Below are 6,516 nucleotides of genomic sequence, written 5' to 3'. Positions count from 1 at the left end.
AGCTGACTCCAGTCAACCCACACACACCAATTCTGGACAACTTACCTCGCCTAACCAGATACAGCTCTGAATTCAATTTTCACTTGTACTACCTCTGACGAATTAACTGTTCTCTTGCAACAGTGTCCTCATTTTTAAGATGATTATTAAAATATCTAGCTCATGGAGTGTTTTGTAAAAAGTAAGTGTGATCACACAAGTTTAGCAGAACAGGATCCCTGTGCTATGAACCTTCACTTTACCCTTGACCCTGGCTGGCTGAGGGGTTATGAGGGGTGGTCAATATCAGCGAGAGAGAGAGAAAACTTCCACATAGCAGACTCTCATTTCCCGCCTGTAATAAGAGATTATTTTCTCTGTATCAGGTACAAAAGCCAACCAGGCCCCCCCACCACCACAGACGCCCCATCACGATGGACTCCTAGATACCCATCTTAGCATCACGTGGGTCTGAAGGAAATCTTATCGGAACAATAACAAAATTCTAAGGCATTTGCTGGCCCCCAAGTGTGTTCCTGATAAGCTAGACGGTTGCATTCTGTCTGACAACGCACTACACTTGCACACCCGCTCAGATGTGGTGGGGACAAATGTCAAGAACCCACGTTCCACCAGAGTGCACATGACAACATAGACATTCAGTAACGTCGTTGGTCATGCGGCAGCTGACCTGGTAGACTCAGGGGCTGCTGTGACAGAGAGGAAGTGCAGCTCACAACCAGGTTTCCCCCCTCAAGCCCCGGGTGCAGCACAGTCAGATCCTGGGTGACGGTGAGGACGAGGGGAGTGGGGACACAGACAGAAGTAGCTCTCTAGATTTCTGATTAGCCCCTTACAAATAGGACAAACCACAAGTGACTTTCGCTTTCCCCCAAGGCAAAAGTTAGGAGCATTTTATACTGAGAACTTTCACACTTCAGACTTATTATTAATTGTATTTTTGCCCTCACGAAGACATGCACAAAAATCCATTGTATGGTTTAGCTATAAAAAGCAGTTTCAAAGCTTGGAGAAACGAGGGAATAGAGTGTGCCAGGGTCTCACATGTTGTGTCCTTTCTCGTAGGAAGCTCTCAACAAATCATAGCTCCAATAACAGAGATATCACACTTTATGTCACATGTTAGGCAAGTTACTTATCACCTATAAGCTTCAGTTTCCTCAACCGAAAGTTGAAATTATAATAAAACAGAATAAAAAACACTTTATCACAGAAAGAAAAATATGTGATTTTTAAACAAAGAACCTTACTCTTTTCATTCTGCCTTCCAACAGAGTGGCATATTTCGTATGTCCCTAACAGAGCCTGGAGGAGAGGGACACCATTTCTAAGAATTTAATTACTTTAAGGGAAGTCTATAATTTCAATGCTTCTGGAACGCTTTATTCAGCTGAAGCATACAGAAATAAAGGGAGGTGCTCTTTGTTTTGGAAAGTTCCTAAGAGAGTTTTGGGGGGCACAAAAATAGTCCTTGAAAAGAGAATTAAAAGCTTAAAATGTTTTAATACCTGCTACTTCAGCTCCTTATATTCCAGTATAAGGCTAGATTGATTTATGAGTAACCCTATAAGGACACACAAGTTCCAAAAATGAGACCACTGGCTGCTCCGGCAAACCTCTTTGTAAACTCATTCTTCGTAACTTCGGCTCCACCATCATCGGGCGACTTACACCCCAACCCGCAAGGCCATGCGAGAACCGTTCCCTTACGCTCACCTTCTGAGATACGCCTTCAAATAACTACCTGGTCCTGAACGCCAAGGTGTTTGAGTAGATTAGTAGGGAGGAAAAAAAGAAAAAAAAAAAAAAAGAAGAAGAAGAGAGATGTATCAATTCCCTATCACCGCTATAACAAATCACCACAAACTTAGTGGCTTAAAGCAATACGAATTTATAATTTAACAGTTCTAAAGGTCAGACGTCCAAAAGCAGTGTCACTGGGCTAAACTCAGGGTGTCAGCTGAGCCGTGTTCTCTCTGGAAACAGCAGAGTCTTCTCCCGTGCCTTTGACCAGCGTCCAGAGGCTGCCTGCGCTCCTCCGCTGCTGGTCCCATCCGTACAACCTCTGCCTTCACCTCCCTTTCTCTGAGTCTGACAGTCCTGTCTCTCCTGTAAGGACCCCTCTGATTACACTGGGCACCCTCTGGATAATCCAGGATAAACTTCTCATCTCAAGATCCTCATTCATATCCCCAAAGTCCCTTTTGCTGTCTAAGGTAACACAGGCACAGGTTTCAAGGGTTAGGATGTAGACATCTTCGGGAGGCTAATATTCTGCCTACGCAAGAGGTGTCTAAATGATCACATAGAAAATAACGGGACCGAGAAGCATGAAGGTCCGTGAGGGAAGCGGCAGGTAGCGCCGTGCACACCTGTGGGGATGGGGACGATGGAATTCTCGCTGCTGGCCTTTTCATTCGAGAGGCAGAGGATATAGCAAAAGTCCTTGGAGTTGTAACAATTGCTCTGAGTTTAAATCCTACCACATTCTGGCTCTGTGGTATTGAGCAAACCATTAATCTCACTGACAAACCGGAGTGAACTTTTCTTGAGGGCATATGGTGTGCAGTGACAGTACAGGTAAACACTTCACCTGCACCCTCTCGTTTACTGCCCATCACTCCTGTAAAGGTTGGTCCCACTGTAAAATGAAGATGCTGAGACTCTAGATTCGCAGCATTTTCCAAAGTCACTGAAAATTAACCTGGTAAATAAATGGACTTCTGGTTCCTTACTCATTAACAAAAGCACATGAACACTGTCTACCTTATAAGCTTGTGAGAATTAACATGTGTCACTTTTTAAGCACTTTATAAGCCATCATAAAATTAAATGGTGATAAAAAAATGATAGAATTTAACTTCTTTGAGAAATAAATGAAGCAACACATGTTAATTTTCCTAGTTGGTGCCTGATACATAGCAGGTACTTAAAAAAATATTATTTCCCTCACCCTCAGAGTTTCTGTTTTCTTAGAAAAAGATTGTTTTCAGGGAGGCGGATGTGCTGGGCATAGGAATGGCACACGCGACTTCACACTCTCCTTGCACAAATCTGAGAGTCGCAGGTAGACTCTCGTGATACAGCACCGCTCCTTCCTCTGATCTCTGCTTCGTTATTTCCAGCTGATTTTCCCAGCACGTCCTAAATAATTAGCAAAGTGCGAACCCAGCGGGCAGGCGAAGTGTGTGCCAGTAAGGCACGGCTCAGAAGGGAAGGGAGTGAAGGGTAGCGAGTGAAATCACTTCCACTGCTCGCTTCTCCCGCCTTTAAGACATCTGTGGGCTCCCGAGGACGTGCGATTTACCAGATCAGCTATTCACAACGTACGGCAAAGAGGTTCCCGGAACACACACTCATTTCCAAAAAGTCCAAGGGATGGAGAAGCAGAAACGGCTTCAATGCTTTGTGCTGCTGCAGCAGCAGCATTGCCTCCCTAATGGATTAAATGCACTTTTATGGGTTAGCCAAGGGACCAAGCTTATTTGGGCACTAGTTCATCACCAACGTCACATGCATCATTAGTTAACAGTTTACCATGCTCCCCAAACAGAACCAGTATTTTGTGAATATTTCATTTAAAAACCACAAAACAACTCTAGGAGGTACCATTATCTCCAAATCCCCATCTCACATCCAAGCCAATTGTCTTAGTCACCAAGGTTTACTGTGACTTTTCTCTAGTGAGCTGAAAGCTGCTAAGGAAAATGGGCAGACATATGTTGCGTAACACCATCTCAGCCCCCAAAATCGTAAGTCGGGAATTTACTTGTTGTATTCTTCTCATTTGGGGAAACACAACACCATTCCTACTTGACATTACATTTGTGTTTAGTTTCGAATCCTTTAACTTGGATAGTAAAATGTAGTTTCCCATTGAAAAAAACATCAGGTGGAAAGGATCTCACGATCGGTTCTTTTTTGTGTGTTCCCGGTGGTGTGGGAGTAGTTGAGATTGAAAGTTTCTGCTTGAAAAAAAGGTTTCCAGGAAGAAAAACTAGGAGGGGAGTGTGGAGATCGTTGATAAATCCTGAGGTTCAGAAATGTGAGGCCCACCCCAGAGAATACTGCCACAAATGATATTCTGGATCCCAAAGTCCCAGGTCCAGGAACCAGAAGGAAGTCACAAGGAGAACCACACAAATGAGAAGAGAGTGGTGACGAGAACTGACTCCAGCTCCATGCATGGACTGGAAGGCAACTCGCCTGGACAGGCTGCCAAGAGGGCAAGAATACAGACTGTCTTACGTACGCCTCACAGCTTAGGCTAAGCACAACTGCCTGAAAATTCCGTGTAGAAGCAGCATCTTACCAGGGCTTCCAGCCCCTGCACCCTTTTAACTGTGTGGCCATTCTCTGGGCTGACTTTCCTTCTCTGTGTATGCCTGGACCCAGAGGGCACCACTGGACATCAACTGCATTAAGGAGGAAGGCAACTCTGTCCACTGGGTCTGAAGCGAGACGCGCCAGGGAATCCTGAGCAGGTTTGGGAGGGGAGCGGACGCCAGCATGTGTCGTCATGTAGGAAACACTGGTTGTTTTGCCCTGGGTCTCCATGTCACTCTTGCACTGACAGGAAGATTATTTGCTTTAGGAGATTATTTACTTGCTGCTGGTCGGTGGTCACAGTGGGGAACGTGACAAGGGCTAAAAAGACCCACAATGACATTTTTTAAGCCTCTAACTTAAGCTTTATCTAAAATTAGTCTTAATTCTGAGCTCTCGTTACTTAAGCCAATAATTTCACTTTTAAAGTCAGTTTGAATTGGTTTTTCTATTTACCTCTAAAAGAATCAGAAGTGACACATGTAGCATTAACTTTTGCTTATTAAATGTCACACTCTTGAACAGTCCATAATCTGGTGTGTACCTTGGAACCTGAGCTTTGCAGGGGTTTACCATTTAAATACTGGAACCCTTCCAAACACGATGCCTCAATAAACACATAAATACAGGCGAAGGCAATGATTTTGTTCCGGACGCTGCCCAGTGTCTTCGCACCACCCACTACTCTCCTGCCCATGGCCTTGAGCTACTTTCTCTCTCAGCTCTTGTACCTTTGCTTTCCATCTTAGATTTGGCAGCTCATTAGTCCTCCCCTCTTTGGCTGAGCTCAGTTCTGAACTCTGCACATATGTGGAGTCTCTGGGGAGCAAACTCCTTTTGCTGGTTTTGATGCAGGTAATATCGAGTCTCCTCACTGCCCCTGACCACCAACAAGAAGCTCTGCCCAGAGAGGACTTCGTCATTGAGTCTCATCTGTGTGTCACTTTGCCTATGGAAAGATTCCATTATTAACTTAGAAACATGCAATTTTGTTATGTCAAAGGAATCTTAGACATTATCGTACACATTTCTTATTTTAGTGGACAGAGCAAGTGTGTGCCTTGTTGAGATCACCAAATTACTTACAGGTATCACAAATCACAAATCATTACTGAAAGTGCGTGACTGCACGTGACATGTTGTTATGTCTCTTAATAACAATATAAACAACAATGAAGCACTAACTGGGGACAGGGGAACATCTCTGTCTTGTATACACCTGGGAATGAATGACGTTTAAACTGTCACTGAAAGTGGAAGCTCTTTTTCTGATAAGACTTTCTAATACCATCTACATCATGTTTTGACAGAAATTTAGAGATGTTCAGAACTGGTCTAAATAGTCCGAGCTTCAAGGGTAACCTTGTTACAGACTTTTAACTTGCCTCTCACTTTGTGCTGCTCGTATTTTCTGTCTAAAAAAGGACTTTAGAACTAGGACTGACTTGGAACTGTTCCTCAAGTAATTATCACCTCCTTGAATTTCCTCCCTGGGACCGAGAAGCATGAAGGTCCGTGAGGGAAGCGGCAGGTAGCGCCGTGCACACCTGTGGGGATGGGGACGATGGAATTCTCGCTGCTGGCCTTTTCATTCGAGAGGCAGAGGATATAGCAAAAGTCCTTGGAGTTGTAACAATTGCTCTGAGTTTAAATCCTACCACATTCTGGCTCTGTGGTATTGAGCAAACCATTAATCTCACTGACAAACCGGAGTGAACTTTTCTTGAGGGCATATGGTGTGCAGTGACTGTACAGGTAAACACTTCACCTGCACCCTCTCGTTTACTGCCCATCACTCCTGTAAAGGTTGGTCCCACTGTAAAATGAAGATGCTGAGACTCTAGATTCGCAGCATTTTCCAAAGTCACTGAAAATTAACCTGGTAAATAAATGGACTTCTGGTTCCTTACTCATTAACAAAAGCGCATGAACACTGTCTACCTTATAAGCTTGTGAGAATTAACATGTGTCACTTTTTAAGCACTTTATAAGCCATCATAAAATTAAATGGTGATAAAAAAATGATAGAATTTAACTTCTTTGAGAAATAAATGAAGCAACACATGTTAATTTTCCTAGTTGGTGCCTGATACATAGTAGGTACTTATAAAAATATTATTTCCCTCACCCTCAGAGTTTCTGTTTTCTTAGAAAAAGATTGTTTTCAGGGAGGCGGATGTGCTGGGCATA

Source organism: Pteropus vampyrus, unplaced genomic scaffold (assembly GCF_000151845.1).
Source record: "Pteropus vampyrus isolate Shadow unplaced genomic scaffold, Pvam_2.0 Scaffold127, whole genome shotgun sequence".
Taxonomy (NCBI): Eukaryota; Metazoa; Chordata; class Mammalia; order Chiroptera; family Pteropodidae; genus Pteropus; species Pteropus vampyrus.
Note: the sequence above shows the minus strand (reverse complement) of the source record.